Consider the following 18,839-nt stretch of genomic DNA (forward strand, 5'->3'; position numbering starts at 1 on the left):
CATTGGCCCACTGTCAAACATTTTTGCTGTAAAATGAGTCCCTGAGCCCATGAGATGTTACGTGGGATCCATATTCGTGGATCAAATATTCTGTAAACCTTCAGCTAGTGGTGCTGCCTGAAGCCCTGTGGACAGGAAAGGCAAACACACATTGGCATATGAGTTAATGCCTATCAAGGTGAGTCATTCCCTTCCAGGACAGCTGGTTGGTCTCTGAATGACGGTACCATTTTGAGAGTTCAGGGTGGCACTCTATTGTTTGAGGGTTGGACATTCAGCCATAGCAGTAGCTAGATGAGCCTTGATGAGTTGGAGCCCATGCTGCTGGGCTCTTGCATAGCCTCCTTCCTGTCACCATGGCTATTCTATTCATGCATCCATTGTGTAAGCACTGGTGTGGTCAGTGAATGAGAGGACTGACCTCAGTTGGCTGAGCCATTTTATCTACTTGGTTGCATGGTGAGTACTCTCTGGTGGATGCTAACATAGAACACAATGATCTTTATGCCTAATGCTCATTCCCACAGGACCATCTACAGACCTCCTTGTCCCTTCAAAACTTCCTTCCTCCAAGCCACTGAACAGTGAGCCAAGCAGTTCACCATTGCCCACGAGTCCATGTATGTTCTAACCTCAGGTCACTTCTGCTCCAAATGGATGACAGAGGTTTGAAGCTCTTCCCATTGGGAGGAGTTCCATCACCATGACTTTCAGGGCCCCCTCCCTGAGCGCTCAGCGACTGTAGTGAATCAATAGTCTGTTCTCAGGGTGTACTACGTAGCAAGCTGACTCACCAATGAACTAAAACTTAGCCTATTATCTCCTCTTTAGCAGGTAGTAATGTACAGTCCTCATCCTGTAGCCACAGGTGTGAACAGCAGCTGGCATTCAGCAGAGGTGGGAGCTAGATCAGCCTTGGTGAGGGGCCATGCAGAACCTCCCTCCATCCCTGCCATCTTGGCTACTCCACCCATGGGCCATTGCAGGTGCAATGGGTGACTGAGGACAGAGGCCATTGGACACCACCAGACCAGTCACCCTGTCCGACTGGTTGTAGAGGCACAGAGGCCCTCAGTGGACAGTGCCATGGACATGGGCATCTGCATGCCCCCTGCCCACTCCCCAAAGCCCATCCACATCCCTTTTCCCTGGGCCTCCAGTGTCTTTGTCTGCTGGGGCTGATAAGATGCAATACCGTAGCCTGGGGGAGGGAGGGAGCGTAAGCAGCAGGCATCCATTTCTCACAGTTCTGAAGGCTGGAAGTTCAAGGTCAGGGTGCAGGCATGGTTGAGCTCTGAGCTCTCTTTCTTGCTTGTACATGGTCACCTTCTGCTGTGTCCTCACATAACAAAGAAAGAGAGAGTGCTCCCTGATCTCTTCCTGTGAGGACACTAATCTCATCATGAAGATCCAACTGTCATGACCTCATCTAACCCCAGTTATCTCCCAAAGGCCCATCTCCAAATACCATCACATTGCAGATTAGGGCTTCAACATATAAATTTTGGAAGGGGGAGGGGGTGGAGACACAATTCAGTCCATAGCATCCAGTCTCTGATCTACAACCCTGCTTCTTCTAGGTCTCCACCAGAGGTCTCGATCCACTGGTGTAACAGTCCTAAATGACATGGATCTCTAGGCCACCTGCAGGCGCAACTTACTTTCTGGCCCTGCTGGTGCCTCATCTGTAGGCTCCACTTCCATTGTAAGAATTATTTGCTTGTGAGTGTGTAGGTCAAGATGGGCAGTGATGGCTACGTGGTCACTTCGTGTTCATGGTCAGGTAATCAGTCTCGATCAGGATCCAGCAGCAGGACAAATGCTTTTCCTTTCAAATACTGTATATTTCTCTGCTGCAGTTGGCATGGGCTTGCTCTAGAATCTTAGGGGTCTACATCGTGATTCTCCTGCTGGGGTTTGTCTTAAGTGGCCACCACAGACACACAGGGTCTCCCAGCTGCATGGCCAAGCAGCAGGCACACTTACACCACAGCCTGGACCTACTGCGGTGCCCTTTCCTTTTCTCAGTGTCCCTGAGAGCTGGCACCTTCCATGCCACACAGTAAATGTAAACGTGTTCGGTAATATTCTGAAGTCTGAAATATGTTACTTCCAGAAAGCGGAGAACCAAGCTGTGCTTCCTTCTTAGAGGTGGGAGATAAAAATGCAATAATTCATCCTTTACTTTAGAGGGGATGTCCCAGCAAGCCCCGGCCCATTAAGCTCTTAAAAATTTACTGAATATCCTGAATTTTTACAGCAATTTCTCCCACCTTCTGGAGCACTCCTATCTTTCAGAAACCTCCAGCATACTTGCCACTTTTGTTCATTCAGTCTACTTACCATGTCATCTATAGAGTGGACCAACATGATGTTCTGGGAAAAGTCCAGATGGCCCAGGCCTTTTTGGATTAAATTATGACAGGGGGAAGGAGAATTAATGCAACCCTGGGGCAGAGCTATAAATAAATGCTGTTCTCCATCTCATGTGTAAACTGCTTCTAATCCTCTTCCCGGATAAAGATGAAAAATAACGCATACGTCAAATCAAGGGCTGCATATCACATCCACGCAAATTGATTCTAGAAAAGAGACCACATCTGGCACAATGGCTGTTGTCAAGGCTGCTGTGTGGTTGAGTTGGCAGTAGTTCACGTTTATCTTCCAGAACCTCCACGACTTGGAAGGAGCCCAGTTAGTAAACAAGACAGAGGAGGTGATAGAAGCCTTCACCCCCTGCACTGGTCTTTAAAGATCTTTCATTTCTCTGGGAAATATTGTTTTTTATTTAGTCTCTTGTCCTGAAGCCAATTACATGAGTTTCTGTTTGGCTTTCCCACTGTGATAGCTCTTACTACTTAGGCCAAGGAATCCATACGTGGTAGAGCAGAGTCCTAGGGCTACCACAACAAAATACCACCAGTGGGTTAGTTTAAACAACAGATATTGATTTTCTCACAGCTCTGGAGGCCAGAAGTCCATCATGAAGGTGTGGGCAGGGCTGGTTCCTTCCGAGGATGTGAGGGAGAATCTATCCCCTCCCTCTCAGCTTCTCGTGGTTCTGTGGAAATCTTTGGCTTTCCTTGGCTTGCAGAAGCATCACTCTAATTTCTGCTTCCATATTCCCACGGTGTTCTCCCTAAGTGTGTCTCTGTGTCCAAATTTCTCTTTTTTATAAGGACACCAGTCATATTAGATTAGGGCCTGTCCTAATGACCTTAACTGATTACATGTGCAACCATCATTTCCTAACCAGGGAACATTCTGAGGTACTGGGGATTATGACTTCAAAATGTGAGTTTTGGGGGACACAATTCAACCCATCATATGTGGGCTCTTCCAACTACCAAGTCTGTCCATTCCAGTTATATTGATACATGGAGGATGGGGAGACGGCCACTGGGTGAGTCTGTGCACCTGCCAGAACCGGGCCAAGTCTGGCCTTATTATCAGCCCCAATGTGCCCCCACTCCAACAGGGGCACCCTGGTGGTGCTTCAGATCCCTGAGTGTCAACCACCGTGTATAGCAGCCCTCAAACTGTGTGTGTCTCCTTTCTGTTAGTGGCTGTGGGTCCCTTTGGGGAACAACTGGGGAATCATTACCAGTTGCATTTGCTGTGGTGCTGAGGGCCCTTCCTCCTGAGAATCCAGCGTCTTCTTTAGTCCATGGGCTTCAGCCCTGAGAAGTGGCTCAGGTACAGAAAGTGGGCAGGGGTTGGGACTTATTGCCCTCAGCATCCCCACCAGCCATCCTTGATTTTGGTTGAATGTAGAGATGGGGCCATACCCCACTGGCTGCCTCTGTCTTGTTCCTCGGAACTCTGTCCTAGTTTCCATGTCCAAGGCTCTCTGAGGGGTGAGCTCTTCCAGCTGCCCTTCCAGTCATGCTTCCCATTACAGTAATCGCATCCTTGTGGCTGCTGGTGGGGAACTGCTGCCCCCAGGCCTTTGTACTTTGTGGATTCCCTCCTCCCACTGCTATCAGGGAGCCTGGTCCTGCCACAGCATCCTGTGGTCAGCCAGCCCCTAGCTTCCCAACAGTGCTTGTGGCTTCTCACCTGAGGATTTCTAACCATTGTCTTCAGATGGTTCCCAAGAACACAGGTGGCATGGTCACTCCTCTGGACAAGCCCCCCGACATGTTCCCCCAGCTCTGGCTGGTGCATGTCCGCTGGGTCCTGCAGCTCCAGTGGGGCAGAGCCCCTCTCTCCCCTGGCCGACCCAACCCTTCCCTGGCTGGGTTATGTTGCAAGTAAACCCAGGTTGCTGGCGGGATGGTGAGTTTGGAGTAGGTCCTGGGGAAAGGGTGGGGGACGCATGTTTTCTGACAAGGCAGGGGCCTCTGCATTGTCGTCAAGCAAGGTTGGGGCGGAGATGCATTCATCAGAGAAGAGTTGGCTACTTACATAGACCCAGAGGGTTTAGGATTTGCGTATTGACTCGGGTCGCCATCTGGAGTGTTTGAGTCTCTGTCCTTTCCCATCAGGGCCCTCACTTTGTTATACCAGGCTTGCGGGGGTGGAGTCAAACACCCCTGCAGGTTTGTCATCCTTACACTTAATTCCTGGGCCGGAGCCTCAGCTGGTTCAACCCTCCATGAGTCTCTCTACACACGGCCAAGGAGGTCCTATGGCTTTCACCTTTGTCTTTTATTTCCTCTTTTTTAAAAAATTCAAGTATAGTTGATTTACAGCATTGTGTTAGTTTCTGGTGTACAGCAAAATGATTCAGCTATACATATATATATTCTTTTCCATCATGGTTTATCACAGGATATTGAATAGAGTTCTCTGTGCTCTACAGTAGGCCCTTGTCATTGACCCATTCTCTATGTAATAGCTTGCATCTGCTAGGCCCGAACTCCCAATCCACCTTTGCCTTGAGTTGATGACTGAGCCACGTCAGGCTTTCGCTGTGTTCTGCCAGCTCTCTGACAGTGCCCGGCCGCAGCCTCTGAGCCCACAGTCCTCACGTTGCCCCATCCCGAACCTCTTGGTGCTCCCTTCCAAGGGGATCTTATCCCATCCATCGTCTGTGAGGGCGTCACGATTGCACTTGGGCTGAACCATCTGAGTACATTGAACTGTTCCAGGAATCGTCCATCGTTGCCCATCATCAGCCTGAAGTCCATGGCCATCCAGAGGGTGGATGGTCCAACTACCTACTCCCATTTTAGAGTCCGCTTCTTTGGTCCAGTATTGCCCAGACTGTCCTCAGCAGGACACAGAGATGGAGGCGTGTGTGCGGAGCCTCACTGGGGTGGGGAGGTGCTGTCAGGACCTGCCCTTGGCAGAGAGTCAAGCAGGAAACGGAGCAGCAGGAATGTGGTGGTAACAGAGACCTCGGCCAGCCCCGTGGTTCTGTGAAGAGGGGACGGCCCTTCACAGTGTTCCGAACTGAGGCCTGGGGCTGGGCTGGCTGTTGTCTTCCCACACCCTGGGTCTTTCGATACAGGTTGCCCTTGGGAGGGGAGTGAAACCTTGGGCAAGGAAGCTCGCTTTGGCTGGGGACCATTCCTGGAGACACAGTAAAGTGTGAGCCATGCAGGTGACACTCCTGGAAGCCGGGGGGACATCTGAGGGTCTCCCTCAGCATCTGCTACAGGCCTGCTTTGGGGAAGGCTCAGGTGTGCCAGGCAACACGTCCCCAGCCCGTCTCAGAAAGGAGCCTGTCCACCTGTGTCCTGAAAGTCACAAAGCCCAGAACCTACTCCCCAGAAAAGAGTTCAGGAGCCCCCAGGTGTGCCTGAGCCCAGACCAGGCCAGCTTCTCACAGGGAGGACAGGGGTAGGTAGAGCATGCGGGTGCCTGGATCAGGGCACCTGCAAGCGTGTCCTGATGGGGCAGGGCCGGGAGGGCTCTAGCTGTCCCTACTCCTCTCTCCCTAAATCCCTCCTCTTCTTGCAGGAACAAGGTGTGAGGCGCAGACAGAATAGTGGACCTGGCCACAGAGGTTCCAAGAGGCTGGGAATGTCTGCTCCGGGGTCAGGCAGGCCTCTGGGGAGAGAGAGGAAGTGGTTCCTCCAATTCGGCACAATGGGCATTTGTGGACATTTTGCCTACACAGCATCCATTCCTACTTGTTAAAAACATCGCATCTCCTCTTGGAAAAGGACTTCTCCCTGATGTGTGTTGCCCTGGGGGTGTCCATCTGTCAAGGTGTTCTACCAGCTCCAGCCAAGGGGTAGGCACATGCCCCAAACTCAGCCATGCAGACTTTCTCTGGGACTTGAATTTTGAGGGGAATCATCTCCAGATGGAAAAAGGTGGTGGGAGCACGTTCATCCCCCTGATGGGCCCTGAACTATCAGTGGCTGAGAGGTTGAGAGGTCCTGCTGTGTAGACACCCAGGATCTGGTCCTGCTTCGAAACACTGTTCTCAGCTCCATCTATTCCTTGAGCTGCCCAACTTTCCCCTGAATTTTGCTTGTGACCCGGAGTTAGATGCTGTTTACAGCCAAAACCCTTGAATGTGATAAGATGCAGCCCAGTCTGGTCCCCAGACACACGTTCATAACCACTAGCTATGGACATGTTGGCTAAGAAACCCATCCTGTTTCCTCCAGGATTTGCCACGTAGGCTTTCAATGGGGTTCATTTTCATCTGGACCCCAGATCGTTTTGTTGAAATGTTATTGCTGAGAGCTGGGAGGATGGGGTAAGGCAAGGTTTCTTATAAAGGACAGATTCAGGTGGGGGAAGGTGTCATCAGCCCTAAACAATCCTTTCTCATGAAGAACTTTCTGTCTTGATGACAACCCTAGATATTCATTTTCTCGTAAAAGCTGTGCTTCAGGCATCGTCGGGACTGGACAGCATCAACGCTGACACTGCGGTTGAAAGTGTGTCTTCCATGCTCACTTCGGCAGCACACACACTAAAATTGTAATGATACAGAGAAGATTATCGGGGACCCTGTGCAAGGATGACATGCAAATTTGGGAAGTGTTCCATGTTTTTAAATGTCCATTGACAGATAAATGGATAAAGAAGATGTGGTATACACACACACACACACATATACACACACAATGGACTATTGCTCAGCCATTAAAAGGAATGAAATAATGCCATTTGCAGCAACACGGATGGACCTAGAGATGATCATACTAAGTGAAGTAAGTCAGACAGAGAAAGACAAACACCATACGACATCACTTATGTGTGGAATCTAAGATACGACACAAATGAACGTATCTACAAAACAGAAACAGACTCACAGACATAGAGAACAGACTTGTGGTTGCCAAGAGGTGGGGGTGGGATGGATTGGGATTTGGGGATTAGCAGATGCAAACTAGTATATATGGAATGGATAAACAACAGGCCCTACTGTAGAGCACAGGGAACTATATTCAATATCCTGTGGCAAACCATAATGCAAAAGAATATGAAAAAGAATATATATATGAGTCACTTTGCTGTACAGCAGAGATTAATACAACATTGTAAATCAACTATACTTCAATAAAAAAAAGAAATGCACGTCTTCTGTCTCTCAGCTGCTGCTGGGAGGTTTTTGTGGATATCCCTGTGATGTGGGAGTGTTTTATTATGATCATGAATTTATTTTGTACCAACAATATACATATTTGGTTCTCAGGTGAAATTTTCTTTTTGTTAAATTTCAAAAGGCCAATAGGACTCAGTGTTTGAAATGCTGCTTTTCTTCTGTTTTGCTGACAGACATGTTTTGAGGTGCTTTTGGGGGGTGTGTGTCTTATTTATTAATAGAACTGAAAAAGAAATTATTTAATGTTTTTCTTGGTGCACTGGCCTGGAAAAATATTTTTATCTCTGACCAGTTCCTTGCTTGGTGTATGCTGGTACCTGAAGGCTGGGTCTTCAAATCTCTCTTGAATGTGACTTTCTTTCCTTTCCAATAAAGGGAAAAGAAAACCCTTTATTTTCCTATTGAGGGTAGAATAAGCAAAGAATCGAGCGGAGGAAAATTTTAGCTTTTTATTCTAGTTGACCTCTGTTTTCCAAGAAGAGCATTTGATTCTCCCTTAAGACACAGAGCTGATAATCCCTGGTACCGTAACCCTCTCTCTAAATGTAAATAAATATGTGCTTCTGTTTTCAACTGGGTCACATCACTCCAGCTTCCAGAAAGTTTCAGTCCAAATTATGGCGGTCCATATATTTATCTTCTTAACAATCAACCCTGGCATTCATTCATTCATTCTCCATTGAGCACTTATCATGCTTGGTACTGTTTTAGATACTAACAATGCGTTGTAAGCAAATAAGAAAATAGATGTTCTTGTAGAATGCCAAGAAAGTTCTGGCTAATTTTAGCCTGAATTATGAAAGTTAGAAATACTACTTTATTCTATTCAAGAACAAAATATGGCCGGAGGATAATCATTCATGAGTTTTATGACTAGTGTTATTTACAGTTTTCTTTTTTTGTGTTCCAGCTTTAGGGTGAGCATTCAGAGAATCACTGAGTCACCCAACAACACCGAATAAAATGAAATGTGTGTGTGTGTGCGCGCGCGCGTGTGCTGGGTGGGCAGGGAACGGACCCAGGGATGTTATTAAGGTAAAATTTTATGTACATCTTTCTCATTCGGCTTATCACCCTGCAGTGCCATCTGGTGGTTGAAATGAAGGAAAACATTCCAACAAACACTGACTTAATGTGGTATAAACATTTGGCCCCTGTACCTGTGATGAACATATAATTTATACAAACTGGGACAGTTTTGAATGTAAAAAGGAAAACTATTAATAATTTCCCAGGGGCAACAGGCATAAACTAAGACTGTCAAAGGCAAACCTATGCTAGATACAAGAATAATAATTTTAATATATTGGGCATTACTTTACATGCATTATTTAATAAAATCCACATAGTAACCTCATGAAGGGTAAGTTCAATTATTCTCATTTTGCTGTTGAAGGCATGGGGCTTGCAGATTTTCCAGATGACATATAAGATGTCCATTTAATTACAGACAATCAACAAATCATTTTTTAGTATAAGTCCAGATATTCAGGTAAGCAACAAATAATTTTTAGTATAAGTATATCCCATGCAATATTGGAGGCCTATTTATACTAAAATATTATTTTTTGTTTATTTGAGATTTCAAATTTAGCTGGACGGTCTGTTATTGTTATTGTTACTGTTGATTTTCCCCTAAATCTGGCAACCCTAGCTTGGAGAGGTGCAGTAACTTACTCAAGATAGTGTAGACAGCGAGGATGAACTGGTATTTGAAACCAAATGTTGCTCAGAATGAAGCTCAGGCTCTTAACTGCATGGCTTACTTTTGGTGACCACGAGCCACTCCTGGCCAAGCAGGACGCATCTGGGTGGGGAGGCAGAATCCCGAGTTATTTAATTGTCTTTCCTCTTCAGTTATATATGTAGGTCCAGACTGGGTAGTATATGAAGATATGGACTATAATGATTAACCCCACAGTTTGGTTTAATTTAGTGACCTTCATAGAATTTGGGGGCAGAAAGTGCTGTTGGGCCATAGCGAGAACTAGACCCAGGCCCCGGAAGGTGCCGGAGGACTGGAGAAGATTTCCACGTGGACAAACGGAGATGCCAGCTTGGAACTTTGGGTGCCGAGCAACAGATGCGAGGGTGGGAGTGTCACGTACAGAGTCCAGTGCTGTGAACGCAGAATTCTTAAAGGAAATGCCCCTGCTCACTCCCCAGCAGGGTACCATTATGAGGGGCACACGAAGGCCTCCAGCAGGGGCCAGCTTCTCTGATCCAGGTCGGTGGGCAGCCCAGCCATGGCTGGAGGGCCAAGCCTGGGTCACCAACTTCTAGAATGTGTGTTGGGAGGAACTTCTCATCCACGAACCCTTCTTAGGAAACCTACCCTCCAACCCATAGATGAGGCCCTGGCAGCCACTCCTGTTCTTGGTGGCCCAGCCCTGTGTGCCCATGACGGCAGGTGGCAGTGGGGACACCTGAGCAAGGTGGACGGTCAGAGTCCATCCCACAGGAACCTAGAGAATGGACTCGAGACACTAGTCTCTGATGGTCCCCTGAGGAGGAGATGAAACCTGGAGCTGGGAGGGCCCTGATAGGAGGGAGGGAGGGGGAAGGGAGAAAGGGGAGGAGGGAGGGGGAGGGAAGGGGAAGGGAAGAGGAGGGAGGGAGGGAGATCCTGAGGCCTCCACAGTGCCGGGAGCCCGGGCCTGGCTTTCTGGTGGCCTCCCAGCCCCCAGTTCTGGAGCCCTGCTGCCCAACAAGCATCGTATTCCAGTTCTGGAAGCTCTGTGCGCTCCCCGGCAGCCCCTCAGCCTCCCCGTCTGTGTGATGCTGTCAACACCATCATCCCGAATGACATCCAGCACGTGGTCCAAGAATCCCAGCCCTCACCCATGGAGTCCCCCTCATATTAGATACAGAGAAACACTGCGTTATCTCCATTTACCCAGAGGCAGGTTTCTTTGGATCCGATTCCCTGGGACTTCTCCCCCATAAGTGAATCTTGGCCTCAGGACCATACTGAGTCCACTACGAGGTGCGTCAGAGTACCGCAAAGGAGGCCGCCCTCTAGCCCGAGCTGAGGGCTCCTGCTCTGGCCTCCGGGGCTGCTCCCTGCCTGAGTCCTTCCCTGCAGCCACGGGGTCTGTTACCTTCCCGCCTGGGCGGCAGGCCCGCTCTTCCAGGCTTGCTGGCTGTTCTCTCTGTGGGACTCGGGGGTCTGGTGTCCCAGAGGAGGCGGTGACCAGGGGACTGTGCGGCACGCGGAGGTCTGTCGCCACCTAGTGGCCAGGTGTGGCCAGTGGCGAAATCGTGCCCAGAGCAGATGACGTCCTCTTGGGCCGGGGGAAGCAGCAGCATCCGCGGGCCCCTGGGGAGAGTTGGAGGACCACTGAGATGGGCAGAATCAGAAGCCACGTAAGTCAGAGAACAGGAGACTTCCATCTGTGGGCTGACAAGCCTGCCGCGGATAGGAGGCTGGCGGTAGTGGACACAGCGTTGGCTTGGTCCCCCACGGCCCCACCGCCCTGCAATGGACCACGTGGAGTGCCATTTCCTCTTGTGACCTTGCTCATCGGACCACAGTGGACCGGCCTGGAGCTGGACACCAACTAAGATGGAGCAATGAGCATTCCACCCTGGAGTTATGGACGTGAGACCTGCAGGATACAGTCAGTCTTTTTCCAGGGCTGGAGGGCAATGCCGATGGACCGTGGCTTTTGATGAAAGGGCAGCAGCAGGAGCTGAGCTTCACCCACACACGGGGAAGGGGAGGAGAGGGGAAGGGAAGCGGGAAGGGATACAGGTGTCGGGCTCCACTGGGCCTGAAGCTCAGACCCGGTTCTGTCCATGCCGTCTGTGAGCCACTCTGGGCCCTTATAATAAATCGCTCATTTTTGCTCAGATGACGCACCTTGGATTTCTCACACTGACAGCAGAACCAAAGTTGCATGAATGCACGTTCAAAGCCAATCGGCAGCCCCCCAGTGTGTGCCGTCGGATCAGCCAGTGCTGTGTCCGCAGGGAGCCGAGGCACCTACAGCCCCCTGAGGCCCTGGACACGCTCATGGGGACCCCGCCCAGCCGTGGGGTGGGTAGACGAGCCGAGGCCTGCGGGGGTGACCTGAGGGGTATTGGAAGGCCACCTGCCCCTCCCGCCTACACATCTTCCCTTAGTACCTGTCACAACGCCTGGGATTCTTCCAGTGGGGAAGCATCATTCAGGTCCGGACATCCTCTTCCCTGACCATCCTCCCTCCCGACCTTCCCTGATACAAACACCTCAGCGGAGGGTCAAACTGTAACTCTCCACCCCTCACTGCTTTTACACCACGGGCTTATACTGGTGAGATCTATTTTTATTGCGTGCCTTTCTCCTCCACCTGACTGTAAGCTCCATGAGGGAGGAAACCATGTTTGCTTTATGTCCCTGTTGCACGAAAAACAGGCCCTGACAGGCCATAGGTGCTCTACATGTGTTGAGTAAATGGATGGGTACCGGGACCACCTGTAAATGACAAAATTCTTGAGGTCACTTCACCTTTCCGAGGCTTCACCTGGGCCAGTGTAGGCACAGAAGGAGACCCCAGGCTCTCCCTGCCTGCAGTTTGGCTTGGCTGGGGGCCAGCCTGACCTAATTCTCTTCCAGGTCATGATCAGGCTGCTAACTGATGAGCTTAACTGATACGGGGAGATAGAAGAAACAGACAGGAAATATACATGCATCTCCTGTGTATATAATACCCACAGACTCACTGCATACTGCGCTGCGCAATAAATGTCATTAGTCCCTAAAATATTTTCCTACAAATATAGCATATAGAATACACTGAACTACCCATCTGGTTTGGTATGAATGTGTTTTTTTTCTGCCACGCAGTAAGTCCTTGCGTGCTCCGGCCTTGAGAGCCGGTGAGGCCGACGGAAGCATTGTTCCCACCAGCACACCAACACCCAGAGCTGAGCATTGTACTAATAATCACAGCGCAATCTTCGGCCATTTGACATTGTGAAGATGGTATCTTGATGATATAGTTTTCAACTGACCATTCTCTTGTCTTAGGCTTTTTAAAATGAACTTTAAATTTTAGAATTGTTTTAGATTTACAGAAAAATTGAATACAGTCCAGAGGGTTTCTATATACGCCACACTCAGTTTCCCCTGTAATTAACACCCTACATCTGTATGGTACATGAGGAACATCAAACAAATCGCAGCTGAAGGGCATTCTGCAGAGTATCTGTCCGGTAGGTCTCACAACTGTCAAGGTCATCAAAAACAAAGAAAGTCTGAGAAGCTGTCACAGCCAAGAGGGGCCCAAAGAGACATGGTGACTGAGTGTCATGGTGGATCCTGGGTGGGGCTCAGGAAAGGAAAAAAAGAATTCAGGGAAAACAGGAGATCTGAATGAAGTATGGACTTCAGTTAATTAGAATAAATCAATCTTCAGTTGTTAATTGTGACAAGGGTACCTACTCCTGTAGGGTGTTAATAAGCAGGGAAGCTGGAGGAGGGGGTACCTGGGAACTCCCTGTACTATCCTGGGGATTTTTCTGTAGATCTAAAACTACTCTAAAATAAAAAGTTTATTTAACAACAGCAACAAAAAATCCATGTGGAATCCAAAAACCAAAACAAAAAACCCCCTTGAGCTATAGATAAAGAGAAGAGGTTGGTGGTTGTCTGAGGTGGGGCTGGGGGAAGCGTACAATGGGGAAAGGGGGTCAAAATGTATAAAATTTCAGCTATAAGATAAATAAGTCCTGGGGACTATAGCATGGGGACTATAGTTAATAGTACTATGTTGCATATTTGTAAGTTGCTAAGAGGGTAAATCTTAAGAGTTCTCATCACAAGAAGAACAATTTTTGTTAACTCTGTGAGGTGATGGATGTTAACTAGACTTATTGTAGTAATAGTTTTATAATATATACGTATATTGAGTCATTATGTTATATACCTGAAATGAATATATGTCAATTATATCTGTTAAAAAAAGATGCTTCAAAACAAAACAAACAACAATAGTTGCCCTAACAGAGAGAAATCTTAGTATAAAGTGGCTGATGGATTGAACTGCAAGAGGCAGTAATGTACGCTGTAGAGACAGACATCCGAAATGACATCTTTCATGATAAGGGCAGTTTTCTGAATGAGGGGTTAGATGAGCAAAGCCCCTTATAAACTTTCTCATAAATATCCTAATAAAAAGACAACTCAGTAGAGCAGGAAAGGAACGGGCAGACTTTGGTGTCAGAGACAGAAGCAGAGCTCCTGGCTTACCGATGGCATGGCTCTTGGCAACGCAATGTCTAGAGCCTCCGTTTTAATCTCTAAAATGTGTATGATACCGCCTCTCAGGACTGTAGGGCCGGTTACATGAGACTGTAGAAACTGCCCCCGACACAGCGCTGGGCCCAGGGGAGGCAATCCCTCCACCCACCACACCTCCACAACAGGTCAGACTTTCCACCTCCAAAACTGTGAAAAATAAATGTCTATTGTTTAAGCCACCCAATTGATGGTCTGCCTCTCTCTATTTCTCTAACACACACAAACACCCATAAACAATCACATACTTAAACATTTTACAAAAAATTACAATTATGTTGCAAAATTTTTTTCTATCATTCTTTGATCACTTAGTAATATAGAGTGTACATTGTCACATGACGTTCTTCTGCAACTTGGTTCTCAACGATTTTATAGAATTCCATTAAAGGATTTCCCATTCTTTAGTTAAATTATAACCATACTATATTTTTTTCCTTTTTTTTCCTCTAAGAGTTTTATTTATTTATTTATATTTTTACATCTTTATTGGAGTATAATTGCTTTACAATGGTGTGTTAGTTTCTGCTTTATAACAAAGTGAATCAGTTATACATATACATATGCTCCCATATCTCTTCCCTCTTGCATCTCTCTCCCTCCCCCCTCCCTATCCCACCCCTCCAGGTGGTCACAAAGCACAAAGCTGATCTCCCTGTGCTATGCAGCTGCTTCCCACTAGCTATCTATTTTACGTTTGGTAGTGTATATATGTCCATGCCACTCTCTCACTTTGTCACAGCTTACCCTTCCCCCTCTCCATATCCTCAAGTCCATTCTCTAGTAGGTCTGTGTCTTTATTCCTGTTTTACCCCTAGGTTCTTCATGACATTTTTTTTTCTTAAATTCCATATATATGTGTTAGCATATGGTATTTGTCTTTCTCTTTCTGACTTACTTCACTCGGTATGACAGACTCTAGGTCCATCCACCTCATTACAAATAGCTCAATTTCGTTTCTTTTAATGGCTGAGTAAAATTCCATTGTATATATGTGCCACATCTTCTTTATCCATTCATCTGATGATGGACACTTAGGTTGTTTCCATCTCCTGGCTATTGTAAATAGAGCTGCAATGAATATTTTGGTACATGACTCTTTTTGAATGATGGTTTTCTCAGGGTATATGCCCAGTAGTGGGATTGCTGGGTCATATGGTAGTTCTATTTGTAGTGTTTTAAGGAACCCCTATACTGTTCTCCATAGTGGCTGTACCAATTCACATTCCCACCAGCAGTGCAAGAGTTTTCCCTTTTCTCCACACCCTCTCCAGCATTTATTGTTTCTAGATTTTTTGATGATGGCCATTCTGACTGGTGTGAGATGATATCTCATTGTAGTTTTTTTTTTTTTTGTGTGGTACACGGGCCTCTCACTGTTGTGGCCTTTCCCATTGCGGAGCACAGGCTCCGGATGTGCAGGCTCAGCAGCCATGGCTCATGGGCCCAGCCGCTCCGCGGCATGTGGGATCTTCCTGGACCGGGGCATGATCCCGTGTCCCCTGCATCAGCAGGCGGACTCTCTACCACTGCGCCACCAGGGAAGCCCCTCTCATTGTAGTTTTGATTTGCATTTCTCTAATGATTAATGATGTTGAGCATTCTTTCATGTGTTTTTTGGAAGTCTGTATATCTTCTTTGGAGAAATGTCTATTTAGGTCTTCTGCCCATTTTTGGATTGGGTTGTTTGTTTTTTTGTTATTGAGCTGCATGAGCTGCTTGTAAATTTTGGAGATTAACCTTTGTCAGTTGCTTCATTTGCAAATATTTTCTCCCATTCTGAGGGTTGCCTTTTGGTCTTGTTTATGGTTTCCTTTGCTGTGCAAAAGCTTTGAAGTTTTATTAGGTCCCATTTGTTTACTTTTCTTTTTATTTGCATTTCTCTAGGAGGTGGATCAAAAAGGATCTTGCTGTGATTTATGTCATAGAGCGTTCTGCCTATGTTTTCCTCTAAGAGTTTGATAGTTTCTGGCCTTACATTTAGGTCTTTAATCTATTTTGAGCTTATTTTTATGTATGGTGTTAGGGAGTGTTCTAATCTCATACTTTTACATGTACCTGTCCAGTTTTCCCAGCACCACTTATTGAAGAGGCTGTCCTTTCTCCACTGTACATTCCTGCCTCCTTTATCAAAGATAAGGTGACCATATGTACATGGGTTTATCTCTGGGATTTCTATCCTGTTCCATTGATCTATCTTTCTGTTTTTGTGCCAGTACCATACTGTCTTTATTACTGTAGCTTTGTAGTTTAGTCTGAAGTCAGGGAGCCTGATTCCTCCAGCTCCGTTTTTCGTTCTCAAGATTGCTTTGGCTATTCGGGGTCTTTTGTGTTTCCATACACATTGTGAAATTTTTTGTTCTAGTTCTGTGAAAAATGCCAGTGGTAGTTTGATAGGGATTGCATTGAATCTGTAGATTGCCTTGGGTAGTAGAGTCATTTTCACAATGTTGATTCTTCCAGTCCAAGAACATGGTATATCTCTCCATCTATTTGTATCATCTTTAATTTCTTTCATCAGTGTCTTATAATTTTCTGCATACAGGTCTTTTGTCTCCATAGGTAGGTTTATTCCTAGATATTTTATTCTTTTTGTTGCAATGGTAAATGGGAGTGTTTTCTTGATTTCACTTTCAGATTTTTCATCATTAGTGTATAGGAATGCCAGAGATTTCTGTGCATTGATTTTGTATCCTGCTACTTTACCAAATTCACTGATTAGCTCTAGTAGTTTTCTGGTAGCATCTTTAGGATTCTCTATGTATAGTATCATGTCATCTGCAAACAGTGACAGCTTTACTTCTTCTTCTCCGATTTGGATTCCTTTTATTTCCTTTTCTTCTCTGATTGCTGTGGCTAAAACTTCCAAAACTATGGTGGCATCATAGAATGAGTTTGGGAGTGTTCCTCCCTCTCTTATATTTTGGAAGAGTTTGAGAAGGATAGGTGTTAGCTCTTCTCTAAATGTTTGATAGAATTCGCCTGTGAATCCATCTGGTCCTGGGTTTTTGTTTTTGGAAGATTTTTAATCAGAGTTTCAATTTCAGTGCTTGTGATTGGTCTGTTCATATTTTCTGTTTCTTCCTGGTTCAGTCTTGGCAGGTTGTGCATTTCTAAGAATTTGTCCACTTCCTCCAGGTTGTCCATTTTTTTGGCATAGAGTTGCTTGTAGTAATCTCTCGTGATCTTTTGTATTTTTGCAGTGTCAGTTGTTACTTCTCCTTTTTCATTTCTAATTCTAATGATTTGATTCTTCTCCCCTTTTTTCTTGATGTGTCTGGCTAATGGTTTATCAATTTTGTTTATCTTCTCAAAGAGCCAGCTTTTAGTTTTATTGATCTTTGCTATTGTTTCCTTCATTTCTTTTTCATTTATTTCTGATCTGATCTATATGATTTCTTTCCTTCTGCTAACTTTGGGGTTTTTTTGTTCTTCTTTCTCTAATTGCTTTAGGTGGAAGGTTAGGTTGTTTATTTGAGATGTTTCCTCTTTCTTAAGGTAGGATTGTATTGCTATAAAATTCCCTCTTAGAACAGCTTTTGCTGCATCCCATAGGTTTTGGGTTGTCGTGTCTCCATTGTCATTTGTTTCTAGGTATTTTTTGATTTCCTCTTTGATTTCTTCAGTGATCACTTCGTTATCAAGTAGTGTATTGTTTAGCCTCCATGTATTTGTATTTTTTACAGATCTTTTCCTGTAATTGATATCTAGTCTCATAGCATTGTGGTAGGAAAAGATACTTGATACAATTTTCTTAAATTTACCAAGGCTTGATTTGTGACCCAAGATATGATCTATCCTGGAGAATGTTCCATGAGCACTTGAGAAAAATGTGTATTCTGTTGATTTTGGATGGAATGTCCTATAAATATCAATTAAGTCCATCTTGTATAATGTATCATTTAAGGCTTGTGTTTCCTTATTTATTTTCATTTTGGATGATCTGCCCATTGGTGAAAGTGGGGTGTTAAAGTCCCCTACTATGAATGTGTTACTGTCAATTTCCCCTTTTATGCCTGTTAGCATTTATCTTATGTATTGAGGTGCTCCTATGTTGGGAGCATAAATATTTATAATTGTTATATCTTCTTCTTGGATCGATCCCTTGATCATTATGTAGTGTCCTTCTTTTTCTTTTCTATAGTCTTTATTTGAAAGTCTGTTTTGTCTGATATGAGAATTGCTACTCCAGCTTTCTTTTGATTTCCATTTGCATGGAATATCTTTTTTCATCCTCTCACTTTTAGTCTGTATGTGTCTCTAGGTCTGAAGTGGGTCTCTTGTAGACAGCATATATATGGGGTATTTTTGGTATCCATTCAGCCAGTCTGTGTCTTTTAGTGGGAGTGTTTAATCCATTTACATTTAAGGTAATTATCGATATATATGTTCCTATTTCCATTTTCTTAATTGTTTTGGGTTTGTTATTGTAGGTCTTTTCCTTCTCTTGTGTTTCTTGCCTAGAGAAGATCCTTTAGCATTTGTTGTAAAGCTGGTTTGGTGGTGCTGAACTCTCTCAGCTTTTGCTTGTCTGTAAAGGTTTTAATTTCTCCATCAAATCTGAATGAGATCCTTGCTGGGTAGAGTAATCTTGGTTGTAGGTTTTTCTCCTTCATCACTTTAAATATGTCTTGCCAGTCCCTTCTGGCTTGCAGAGTTTCTGCTGAAAGATCAGCTGTTAACCTTATGGGGATTCCCTTGTGTGTTATTTGTTGTTTTTACATTGCTGCTTTTAATATATTTTCTTTGTATTTAATTTTTGAAAGTTTGATTAATATGTGTCTTGGCATGTTTCTCCTTGGATTTATCCTTATGGGACTCTCTGTGCTTCCTGGACTTGATTAACTATTTCCTTTCCCATATTAGGGAAGTTTTCAACTCTAATCTCTTCAAATATTTTCTCAGTCCCTTTCTTTTGCTCTTCTTCTTCTGGAACCCCTATAATTTGAATGTTTGTTCATTTAATGTTGTCCCAGAGGTCTCTGAGACTGTCCTTAGTTCTTATTATTCTTTTTTCTTTATTCTGCTCTGCAGTAGTTATTTCCA

The 18,839-nt window shown here is 45.5% G+C and overlaps 1 non-coding gene across 1 annotated transcript; it reads left to right on the forward strand.

Moving 5' to 3' along the window:
- The first annotated feature begins 6,853 nt into the window (after window positions 1-6,853).
- LOC117312310 (U6 spliceosomal RNA) lies at window positions 6,854-6,960 on the forward strand. The gene has a single exon (XR_004526564.1). It is a non-coding gene; the product is annotated as a U6 spliceosomal RNA (small nuclear RNA).
- Window positions 6,961-18,839: the final 11,879 nt, after the last annotated feature.

The sequence above is a fragment of the Tursiops truncatus genome, chromosome 4 (assembly GCF_011762595.2).
Source record: "Tursiops truncatus isolate mTurTru1 chromosome 4, mTurTru1.mat.Y, whole genome shotgun sequence".
In the NCBI taxonomy this organism is placed as follows: domain Eukaryota; kingdom Metazoa; phylum Chordata; class Mammalia; order Artiodactyla; family Delphinidae; genus Tursiops; species Tursiops truncatus.